Source organism: Denticeps clupeoides, chromosome 10 (assembly GCF_900700375.1).
Source record: "Denticeps clupeoides chromosome 10, fDenClu1.1, whole genome shotgun sequence".
NCBI lineage: Eukaryota > Metazoa > Chordata > Actinopteri > Clupeiformes > Denticipitidae > Denticeps > Denticeps clupeoides.
Genome location: NC_041716.1, coordinates 2,341,620 through 2,354,536, shown reverse-complemented (window position 1 = coordinate 2,354,536; position 12,917 = coordinate 2,341,620). Strand labels below are relative to the sequence as shown.

The following is a 12,917-nucleotide window of genomic DNA, read 5'->3' as shown; positions in this document are numbered from 1 at the left end:
TACCTGGAGTATGGCGATGCTTGATGTTTTAGTTTAAATGTCAATGTAAAAGTACAGAACGATCTGTATAATCGCTGACTGCCGCTGTGTGACCATCATCTTGGCATCCTGGCTCACATTGCATGGCATGAGAAATAAATATATGTTTTCACCACTTGCATAACTTTGAGTGAAAGTCATTTGAGACGATAATCTGTGTTTCTCACGCAACACACATGGACTCCACTCTGGAATGGAAACAACTTTCAATTAATGCGGTCAAATAAATAGATTCTCAGATCCTAAACGAAACTAAAATTTTGTATCGATTTTGATATCAATTAGCATCTGTGTCGATACTTAAATTCCAGTTTCCCTGCCGTAGTGGTAGTTTTAGTAGCCTAGTTGGTAACACACTCGCCTATGAACCAGAAGACCCAGGACCATCGTGTCCCTGAGAAAGACACTTAACCCTGAGTGTCTCCAGGGGGGGACTGTCCCTGTAACTACTGATTTAAGTCACTCTGGATAAGGGCGTCTCGTAAATGCAGTAAATGTAAATTTAGCAAAGCATTTGAAACAACATCACTCCGAATTATACACTGAGTTTCGAGAGGGGCATAAAATTTTAATTGCCTCTGACGAGCAATACTGTATAAGACTAAGAAAAAAACTAAGAATGGCTTTGTCTTCGCTTTTCTCTGCATAATTGCACAATTGGAAAAAAAAAACACTTCTGCAGCATGAGAACCGAGAAGTGCTTGTTTTTTTTCGCTTGGCTCAAAAAACATTAGAATTAATTTCTTTCATTTTTTTGTGTATTTATTCATTAAACTATTTATTATGTATGTATATGGTGTTCTAACTGTATTCAAATGATCTACAAATTCTTTATTTATTTATTTAAATATATTTTGAAATGTCGTTGTTTTGATTTTTATCCCCTGTAGTCGAAAACAGTATCGAGTATCATCTGGTATCGAGTTTGAAATGTCATTATCGTGACTTGCTACAGCCAACTTGCGATAATAAAGTAAATGAACCATATGCACCATTATAACAATGTGTTTATATCATTCAGTGTCTATATGATTTACATATAGAATGCAGTTATTTAAACATAAAATCCCATGCAATGCACATGCTTCTACAAAAAGGACAATCTGAGCCAAAAATATTCATGAGAAAGTAAAGCAGCTTTTGCAACTTCTTTCTTGGTCACTGGCAGCCTATGGTTGGATACCCATACAGAGCACAATGCGGCAAGCATTTTTAATTCAGAAGGAAATACCACAGATCAATAAATCATTAAAGCTGAATACCATTTGGTCAACAAACAGTTGCACAACTCCAACCCACAGGGACTCGACAACCGCAATCGATGCAACTAAATAAATGCCAGGCACAGTTATATGCATAATGCACAGTGGAGGAATGATTCATCATTCTGCATTACCACCAGACGCACAAAGCACCAAAATACAAAGCCCATTATATCAAGCACACTCATCAGTGAGCACAAGCGAGAGCATCTGGAACATTTATACAGATTTTAGAGCATAATACTACATATATCAGTAATGGTGGGTGTTTATCAGTGAATTAGCTGACCGGTTAACAACCAGGAAACACGATTCACATTCATAAGAACTAGTCATTGGGATTGGGGTTGGCGTCAGAGTACTGGGAGAGGTCAAATGTCAGGACTTTGCTGACAACACAGTCTCCTTGCTGTGGAGAAAACGTAAAAAGAAACACGCTTATATAAAAGATATTTTTATTTATTACATCTAAACATGCACCAAGCTACAGGCTTTTACAATTGGTTTGATTTTGTGCCCATAATTTGAAGCATGAAATATGAGCATATATTGACTATAAACGGCATATAATAACTTATTTTTTTTAAACAAACCTCTGGATAGACGCCGATGAGCGAGTCAGCCTTTGTGTAGAACTCCTCCTTCAGGGAGATGACAATAGCTTGGAAGTTCTGCATGGACTGGTCCTTAATGTAGTTCGCCACCTGCAGAACACAGACAACACGTACAACACCAATTACAGTGTCAAATTATGCTGCTAAAGAACCAAGAAGTTACTCAAGATCTTTGGTTATGATTAATAGTGTTTTAATAATTTTGAAAAATATATTACTTTCACAAACCTTGCCTATGTTGGTGTTATCCAGTGCAGCGTCAATCTCATCCAGAACAAAGAAAGGAGCGGGTTTGTAGCTACAGCAATTACAAAATGAGAACTTTTACACATGGGAATAACAAAGCAACATTTATTTCTTTAGACAGGCAGTGGTGGCCTCGCAGGTAAGGAAACGGACCCGACCAGAAGGTTGCCGGTTCAAATCCCCGAACCGCCAAGGTGCCACTGAGGTGCACGAATTGGTACCCATTTTAGATATTTCAATCTGTGTTTGGCGTTTAACCTTTTGCTTAATTGTTGAATAAAGTCCTGTCGTGTCCTCTTGACTTTTTAATTATTAAAATATTCTATAATCATAACTTAATTGTGAACTGTTGTACAAGTCCATAAAATGTAATAAGATACGATAGACGTGTCCAGACTGATTTGTGATCGGCTGTAGTCCTGATGGAGAAAGACCTGTGAATGGCGAAGAGCAGGGCCAGGGCGGCAACCGTCTTCTCTCCTCCGGACAGGTTGTCCATGGGCCGGAATCTCTTCCCTGGAGCTACGCAGTTGTAATTGATCCCGTCCAAATACGGCTCCTCTGGGTTTTCCGGACCCAGGAACGCCTGAGAAGGAGATGAATGTTCATAGAACGCAGCAGGGTGGGGTCCCTCAGAAGTGGGTGTGTCACCGTACCCCTGTGATCATCAGTGCAGGTGTCTCTTTTCATCTCTACCTGAGCGCTGCTGTTGCGTGAGAGGGCTTTGTAGATCTCATCGATGTTGGTGGCGACAGACTCAAAGCAGGCGTTAAAGCGGTCGAATCGTTCCTTCTTGATCTGCTCGAACGCCTGCTTGGCTTTCTTCGCCCGTTTGCGTGCGGCTTCAAACTCTGACAGGTACAAAACACACATGAGACAGGAGCGCTGTACAGCTCAGCATCAACATCCTCCACATCCTCAACCCGTGGAGCTGCTTCATAATATTCACAACTGTGTGGAAACAGGTGTGTTTTAGAGAAGCTTCTCAATCTTCTCTAGAGCTTCTCCTCCTCTGTCCTCTGCTAAAATGCAGAAATTCCAGAACGAAGACCAAAATGTTATCTGACATAAGATTGCTAAACCGTTTCCATTGTCTCCAGGTCTTCATTTGTTAAATGGCTTTGATGAGGCTTGGTAGAAAATAGCTACTCACCATCGCTGGTCTCCTGAAACTTGTCCCTGACGCTCTCCAGTTTCTCCATGGCTTTCATGTTGGGGGCGCTGATCCTCTGCAGAACGCTCTTCTGCTCGTTCAGCCGCTGCTGCAGGGTGTTCATCTCCAACTTGATCTCCTCCTCCGACAGAGCATCCTGGGGTGTGTGACGTTCAACACACCTTACAGCGGCCGGTTTATTAACCTTCTATTGTACCTCACAACAGTGCAGCAAACAGGCAGGAGCGGATGACCTTTAACCTCTCTGCCCTTTTGTGTCTTGATTTATTTTTTTGGCCCTCTAGATAACTGCTTAGTGCCATAACTGTACACCGTGTTAAAATGAGAACTGATCGATGGTTGCTTTAAAGCAATAATTACAGGGAACAAAAAAATCTATTTTCTACATGAAGCCCAATAAAATGCTGTGTGAAATCAATCAGGCATCGATGCAGGCACACCTGGACCTCTGAGCTTCAACCACACTGTATCATCTTGGTCACAAACTGGTCACCAATCCATGTTCAAAATGGCATTAGAGTGTCGTGGAAAAATTTTGAGTGTGAATCAAAATATGGAAGTGAAGTGATTGTCACTTGTCAATTTATCCTCTGCTTTTAACCCATCAGCCTGAGTGAGCAGTGGGCAGCCATGACAGGCGCCCGGGGAGCAGTGTGTGGGGACGGTGCTTTGCTCAGTGGCACCTTGGCGGATCAGGATTCGAACCAGCAACCTTCTGATTACGGGGCCGCTTCCTTAACCGCTAGTCAATGAAGCGCGATGCCTGCCTCTGACTGGCCGTGGTCCAGATATGTCCAGACACCTCACACCATAATTGACCATAAGTAAAATAATAACGCTGGAAAAGCACAATGCGTCCATAATACCCATTACATGCGGTAATGAACATACTGGCCGAGTGTCCCCTCTCCCCGCTGGTTAACAAGTTTATATTGGCTATGGACAGCTGGATTTTTAAAAAAAAAAGGTAAAAATGCGATACGGTAAAAAATTTGGTGCACCTAACTTTTCTGCTGGTTCACCTAAAAAAAACAAACAAAAAAAAACAGTGCAACCAGTGCAGAATTTTAGTCCAGATCCCTGGTCAAAGACATCCCCATACTCTTATCTTAGGTTCCCTCCCGACTAGGACTGTGTGAAAGGCTGAGAGATATGAGTCACGTGAGCATGAAGTTCACAAACCTTAAGGTCCTCCGATAGGTTGCTGTAGTCAATCTCTATAAGGGCTTCTTTAGCGAGCACAGAGCTGGACGTCTTCTGGCTGCTGACGGACTCCTCCACCTGAGAGCTGCCCTGTTTGTACGAAGTAGACCATCAGACCAGGACACCTTCTCCCACCTTTGCAGTCCATATAGTGAATACATGAGCATGGCTTACTTCCCCCTGACTGATGTCGTCCATGGTGCCAGAACGAAGTGGCAGCTTGATGTCCTGCATCTTGCACGCCTGCAGTAGGTTGTGTCTGTCGCTGCGCTTCTGCTCCAGCTTGGTCTCGATGGCCGTCACCTCCTTCTGGAGCTGCGTGAGCTCTCTGCCATGCAAACATAACGCTTCAAGGTCTACTCCCTGGCACAATCTGGCTGAACATTCCAGAGAGGTGGAGATCTCACTTGTTGGCGCCTCCGAGCTTCTTGCGTATCTCCTCCATCTCCCGGTTTTTGTCGTTCACTTCAGACTTCTTGGTGAGGTGCTGGTTCTTCAGGTCCTGAAGCTGGGCCATGGTCTCATCAATGATCTTCATGTGTCTGTGCTCCTCCTGCGACACAAAAAGCTTTACGCCTTTATTTCTGAACATAAATCACAAATTCTACATCTGTTACGCTGAAATCTCGTCATTTTCTGGGATACATTTTTATCAAATGAAATTCCAAAACTCCAGACAAGTGAATCAGTTGGTTCCTCTGTGCTGTATGTTTACAATTATTCATACATCAATAATCAGAACATGATTACCAATATATAATTTATTATACAGATAAAATTTTCATCTATTTAAAAAAATTCAACAACAAAACATACTGTTAATAGTTGTCATTCCATGATGGTTTAAAGCCTTTACCTTCTTCAGGCGCTCTATCTCACTCTCATCCTTCTTCACCGTCTGTTCCCACATCATCACCTTCTCCTGATCTTCCTTCAGCTGGTTCTTCTCATAGTCAAGCTGGATAGCCAGGCGCGTCTTCTGGGTCTCAAACTCCAAACTGGAGAACCACAAGAGCCTTTTTAGAACAGGCAGTACGGGGCCGGAGACCGCCGAGGGGTGGCTCCTCACCGCTTTTTGGCGATCTCGTTTTGCCGTTTCACTTTCTCCTCCTCGAACTCACGGATGTTCCTGACGCAGATCTCCTTACAGAACTCTACAAAGACTTCATCCTCCACCTAGCGGAGACGGGAGGGACGTGACAACGGGCTGTTGCGGAGGGTTCACGTTCCACTATTCGCAGGTGGCCGGAGCTCCTACCAGGTTCATGCGGTCCCGCAGCTGGGTGATGTCTCTCTCCCGTGACTGGATGATTCTCTTGATGTCGTTGATGCGGGGGCCAAAATTTGCCAACTCACTTTCCAGCTTCGACTTCTCCTGCATTGCGAGAGAATCGGGGAAGACACATGAAGACAAATATCTTCGATCACCTGACAAGTTGTTCGCACGTTCACAATTAGACAGCGCCATCTAGCGGAGCTTCCTGATTTTTTTGTTATTGCCATTGTGATAAGATGCAAGCACAGCACATGGAGGCACTGTAAGGATGGACATCACGGGACCATGCTTTTGTCTTGCATAACAGATGTCTGTAGGGGGAGGTGTGACATTCCTGTGTCGATGGTTGCGCGTGAAAATTCGGCACCTCTGTTTTACATGCCTTTTGTCTGACGGCAACGTGTGAAGTGTTAGAGCCATCAGGACCGCCCACCCTCTTTGTCTTCCCCAAATGGGAGGCACCGGGGGCGTGACATCAGAAAGGTTCTGATTGGTCAGTGACAACTTCCTGTAGGCCAGTGACAACTTCCTGTAGGCCAGGGGTATAAAGGTCTGCTCACATGTGGAAAGGGGCTCTGAGCTTTCTTTGCTCAGGGGGTTTTCCATCGGAAGCCGGAAGGCTTCTGAGTCTTTCTCTCCCCCTCTTTTTCTCTTCTCCCTCTTTACTCTTTCTAATCATTTTTATTTTCTCTGTAACCTTGGAACCTTTTTACATTCAATATTCACATGTAACTACAATAATTATTTACCGGTGTTAATAAATTAGAAACTGTTCATTTTTAACCTCTATTGTGCCATGCCTCTTTCTGCCAGGTAACGTCAAATTGGAGTGGTTGAATACAGTGCTTTGTGTGGAAGGAGAAAGAGTTTTTCTACACACTCTATTCTCTTCTCCCACACCACATGGTCTTTTTTTCCAGCATAATGAAATGTGTCCCCTGCATTTAACCCATCACCTTAGTGAGACGTGAGTGGCCATGACAGGCAGCCGGGGAGCAGTGTGTGTGGACGGTACCTTCATCAAGGGGACCTCAGTGGCAACTTGGCGGTTCGGGATTTGAACCTGCAACCTTCCGATTGCAGGACCGCTTCCTTATCCGCTAGACCACCACTGCTCCTTTCAATAATCATCTGGAACATTTACTGATTATCCAAAGCCTCATCTTCACCTATTTACCACGTATTTCCAGGATTTATAAAGTAGTCTAGTGTGTAACACGCCAGCCTACGAACCAGAAGATCACAAATCCCGCTTACTACCATCGTGTCCCTGAGAAAGACACTTAACCCTGAGTGTCTCCGGGGGGGGACTGTCCCTGTCACTACTGATTGTAAGTCGCTCTGGATAAGGGTGTAAACGCTGTAAATGTAAATCCAAAGACACAGAGAAGTTAATCCAGGACTTTTCAGTAAAGTTTATGCTTTGACACGACCAGGTGCATTTTCAGTTCTGGACGCTGAATGAGTGACTCTGCTGTACCTGCATGTTGAGGGACAGATGGCGAGTCTTGGTCTGTTCCAGGTCGCTCTGCGAGTACTTCAGTCTCATCTGCAGGCCGTGTGCCTGGGACTGCACCTGCCTGAGCTCCGCCTCCTTCCTCTTAGCCTTCATTTGCTCCTGTACGGAGAGAGAGAGAGAGAGAGAGTGATGATGGAACCAGGTCACTTCAGATCTTATGCCTGACTGATGTAACCTTCAGCTCCTCTGTGAGTTTCTCCTTCTTGTCTTTGAGTTTATCGACCGCTTTCTCGTCCCAGCGCCGCGCCTTGGCCTTCAGGTCACTCGCCCCACCAGAGATGACACCTGACTTCTGGAAGAGGGTGCCATCCAGCGCAACCGTCTTCCAGCGGGAGCCAAGCAAGATGATGAAAAGACGAGGAATTATTATCATTTATGTTCAATTCCATTTTATTATACAGTGAAATAAATTAAAATAAACAAGACAGTATAGCAAAACAGAACAGCAGATGAAGTCAGTTTTTATGACATTTTTTATAGGCCTAACATTTTCAAATCATCTAAATCAGCCCTCTATTCTCAAAAAAGGATTAAAAAAGTAAAGGAAATGTACATTTACATTTACGGCATTTATCAGACGCCATTTATCCAGAGCAACTTACAACCAGTTACAGGGACAGTCCCCCCCTGGAGACACTCAGGTTTAAGTGTCCTGCTCAGGGACACAATGGTAGTAAGTGGGATTTGAACCTGGCTTCTGGTTCATAGGCGAGTGTGTCACCCACTAGGCTACTACCACCCTGAAGGATTAGGCTTGTGTCTGATATACCTTGTGCCTGTACGGCCCCCCAAAAGCGATCCTGCGCGCGTCCTCCACGTTCTCACACACCAGAGCGTTGCCGCAGGCGTACTGCAGCGCCTTCTTGATGTGCGGCGGCTCGTAGCGGATGACGTCGATCACCAGCTTGGCGCCACGCAGCTCCCTCAGCTTCTCGTCGGTGGGCTTCACCTACAAGGAACATGAAGATCAGTGGGACAGACCCACGCCGACCGGAGGGTGGGGTGCCCCGTACCTCAAGGTAATCCAGGGGCAGGAAGGTCTCGGGTTCTCCTCGCTGTTCTTTGATGTACTGGATGCAGTCTCGGCCCGTCTTCTCCGAGTCCACGATGATGGCGTCCATATTCTTCCCGAGGACCTTGGTCACGGCAATCTGATATTTCTTCTGGGTCGGCTGGCACAGGTCAATCAACCGACCGTACTGGGGAGGAGACGTCAGGAAAAGAAATAACTTCATGTTTGTTGGGAACCGATTTAAATAGTCTAGAACAGTGGTTCTCAACTTGAGGGGACACTCTTGCGGGGGGGTTTGAGTAGGCTACAGGATGGGAGGAAGAAAAAACTGAAAAACTGGCACCCCAACTGCAATGAACCAGCTTTGGGGGGCCAGCTTGCCAAAGGTTGAGAACCCCTGATCTAGAATGAGGAAGTAGGGGATGTGAGAGCTGTCAATCACGCCCACAGACTCCTCCTTTTTAAACTTACTTTAATGAAAGTTAATCTTCTTTGTTAGAAATAATTACACACCAAGAAAATAAAAAATCATTTTGCAAACAAATGGCCTCCAGATTCAGTTCCTACCACGGATCCAGGGTACAACCTCTTGATGCTCTCCATGATCTCGGCTTTCCGCTGCTGCCTGCTGTTCTTGCCTGTCGATCATCCTGGCATCTCCCAGCGCTCATCACCTGAGAAAGCAGGCGGGAGGAACGTTTGTGCCAAATACCCCCCCGGACATCCACGGCCGGGATTGAAATGGGAGGGTTTCCGTGTCGTGTTTTCACCTGGTTGAGCTCCATATTGATCTCGTCTATCCGCCTCTTGGCCAGTTCAACCTCTTCTGTCAGCTCCTCCTCCAAGCGCTTCTGTTCATCCAGAGACTGTCTGGAACAGACCTCAGATTACATCTCAGATTGACCTTTACCTTATCTTTCATGTAAAAAAATGTCATAAAATTTTAGAATAACGCACCAAGCAATGTTTTTATGTGAGGCTTTATCAATATGTCACTACGCAAAAAGAGATCGTTTTTGTATCGATCGATTTGTATAGATTGTAATTATGAATACATTAAGATTTATTGAGCGTTGGCGTGTTATTTTTGTCGTGCAGCACTCTGAATCTTTTTTTTTGGCCTTGTTTATGACCGCTTCTGGGCTGTGGGTTACTCAGCTGCAAAAAAATTCATTTATTTATTTTATTTATGCATTTTTATTATATGCATTTGTATATTTATGTAATACTGCTTGAAGAAGTGGTGCTCTGACAGATTTTGTGGACAGAATCCACAGATTTTCTACCTGCTGGTAGCAATGTAGTCCTCCAGCTTTTCAATCCTCTTCTGGTTCTCCTCAATCTCTCGGATCTTCTGCTTGATCTTGGCCTAAAAGCAAATGCTAAAAATGAACCATCCGATCGCCATTAGGGCGCCTGAAGGATAGTGAGGTCTCCATCTCTACCTCTGTCTCCACTTTCTTCCTCTCCTCCAGGTCCAGATGATCCTGGTCAGCTTTCTGGTCTCGGTTGAACTTCTCCAACTCTTGAGCGAGGGTGGCCGCTCGCTTGCTGGCCTCCTCCTTCAGCCTGTGGTACTGCTTTACCTTCGGACAGTGACAGGTTCTCGTTACATCCACACTGACAACTGACAGACATTCACAGCCTGCGTGACCTTTCAACTCACCTGGTTCTCCTCCAACGTGAGGTCCTGGCCCTGACTCTGTGCCTCCTCCTCCATGCGCTCCTCAAACTCCTGCCTGGCCATCTCCACCGCCCCCTGCTCCTGGTCCAGCTCCTCCATGTCGGCCTTGCGCTTCTTGTACATCTTCTGGGCATTCTGCAGAGACTTGCGAGCAGCTTCCAGCTTCTTGATCTTGTGGGCCGTGTTCTCTTTGGCCTTGATGTACTGCGGCCTCTTCTGATTCAGTTCTGCGTCCTTCTCCCTGGAGGTGTGAAAGAAGGTGGTGTGAATATAAGTTCCACATTCACCAGATCTTTACTTCAAGTGAACATCTCTGCTGCTCACTTGATCTCCTTCTCCACTGTTTGCTGGTCCCTCATCATCCTCCCCAACTCCTTCTTTTTCTCCTTCAGCTCCTCCTCAATGTGGTCCATCTTCTTCCTGTCCTTGTCAATCTCTCGGTTGCGGTGGGTAAGCTCCCGGTTGAGCTTCTCAATCTCTTCCTCGTTGTGGTAGAGCTTGAAGAGCTGCAGTTGGATTTGAGCCCTGGCCACCTCGTCCTTCAGCCTCTGATATCGCTCCGCCTGAGATAAAAAAAAAGAATTAATGACAGATGGATGGATTTCAGGAACAAATGTCAAGTTCAAAAAATGAAGTAACCATTTCCATGGCTTCACCGTACCTCCTCCTTCTCCTGCTTGGCCTCTTTGCGTTCTGCAGCGATGTTCTTCTTGCGGTGGTAATTAAACTGCGTGTCCTCCTCGGCCTTCACCATCTCTTTTTTCCTGCGGTCATACTCCTGTGCCAGCTCGCCGGATCGGGAGATCTCCTCAAAGAGAGCTGTACGCTCCTTCGGGTTCTTCATGGCAATGGACTCCACGGCTCCCTGGGACAGAGAATGATGCAAGAATTTCAATTCATATGTATAATACATTTCCAACCAGATTTCTACAGCAATACAGAATGAAATCAGATTCCTCTACAGGGACCAAATCTATTGTGTTGATGACAGAAATGACACGTTTATGTTATTTTGTCTGAAAATAAATGGACTTCATCTAGTACATGAGGTACATTAAACCTTTAAACGTGAAACTTGCATTGAGCGTATCCTGCATACTGAGCGGGGGGAAAAAATCCCATTACTTTCTGTAGCATATGGATGGATTCTTGTACATATATCTCTACCTGGAAGACCAGGAAGTTTCTGGCCTTGATAAGGATGCCCAGTTTCTCCAGTTCCTCACTGTACTCGCTGAGCCCCACTACTTTGGTGTTAATGCGGTACTCTGAAGAAGAGCCTAGCATACAGGTACAAGTTATCAAATTATGCATTTCGTGCATATATTATCAGTAAAGAGGGGTGTGGTGTTTTACACAGTGTCTCGCGCACACCTTGGCGTACCTATAATGACCCGGGTGAAGGTGCGCACATCTCCGTCGTCCTCATACACCATGCTGACCGAGGCCCGGCTGGCAGCTGGCTTTCCAACAGGAGCCCGTGGATCAGATCTTTCAGCGTTTTAACCCGCAGGTTGCTGGTCTTCTCCGCGAGCACAAAGCTGATGGCGTCCATCAGGTTGGACTTGCCTGCAGCCGGCCCAGTGAGTTATAAATACATACGGTATATTATATTAAGATGCCCTTATCCATAGGTAATTACAATCAGTAATTATACATTTAATTATGTATAATTACCCCTCCCTGCCAGATGGGCTGAACGACTTCTTTGCACGGTTTGAGGCAGAGATAGGTGAAGGTGAAAAGTGAAAGTGAAGTGATTGTGAGACCCTGCAGCACAGCACACGGTGCTCAGCCCACTGCTGTTCACTCTGCTGACACACGACTGTGCTGCACAGTAGAGTTCGTACCACGTCATCAAGCTCGCGGAGGACACAACAGCAGTGGGGCTCGTCACCAACAACGATGAGTCTGCCTACAGAGGGGAGGTCAAGGTGGTGGACTGGTGCCAGAGCAACAACCAAAATGGTTGTCAACTTCAGGAAGAAACCAACTGTCCCTACCCACACTGCACGTTGACAGAGCTGCTGTTGAGATGGTCAGCAGCGTGACGTTCCTGGGTGTGCACATGACAGACGACCTCTCCTGGAGCCCCAACACCACCTGCACCACCAAGAAATCCCACTTCCTCAGGAAGTCGAAGAAGGCCACCCTCCCTCCTCCCATCCTCACATCGTTCTACCGAGGGACCATTGAGAGTGTTCTCTGCTGCTCTGCTCTAGCAGAAAGTGAAGACAGCAGAGCGCATCATCGCGGGTCCACTTCCACCCATCTCCCAGCTCTATAAGAAACATTTCAACATTGTGAAGGACTCTCACCAGCCCTCACACGCCCTGTTCTCCCTCCTACCGTCTGGCAGACGGCTCCGCAGCATCAGAACTGTAACTGCCAGACTCTGCAAGAGCTTCTTCCCCCGAGCAGTCAGAGCTCTCACCAGAACACTGTTAACCTCAACAACAATACACATTAAGCACCTTCTAACACTCTGCTCATTTTGCTCATCTCTGTTATTTTTTGCACATTTCTGCTCATTTTGCACGTTTGTCTTGTGTGTCTTGTTTGAAATACCCAACGTATCCACTTACAAGCATGTTGTCCTGTTTGTCCTTGTTCAGTATACAGAAGAGTTTTACTTTTCTTTTATAGAATGTACAGTATTTAAGTTTTAGTTAGTAGGTTGGTTTAGTGTGTATATACATATTTCTCTTATTTTACGATTGCACTATGGGGGTTGTGTGAAACAGAATTTCAATGCACAGTGTACCTGTCAGTACTCTCTTGAATCTTGAATAATGATATTTGTTGTTGCAGTGCAGGTCACGTGCGTTTTAATAAGCATGTGATTAGAGTGATTATTGCTTTCCACAGTAACAGCATAGGCAGAATAT

At 45.5% G+C, this 12,917-nt stretch overlaps 1 pseudogene; it reads right to left on the bottom strand.

Moving 5' to 3' along the window:
* Nucleotides 1–1,028: 1,028 nt before the first annotated feature.
* LOC114797882 (structural maintenance of chromosomes protein 1A-like) lies at nucleotides 1,029–12,168 on the bottom strand (annotated as a pseudogene).
* Between the last annotated feature and the right edge of the window lie 749 nt (nucleotides 12,169–12,917).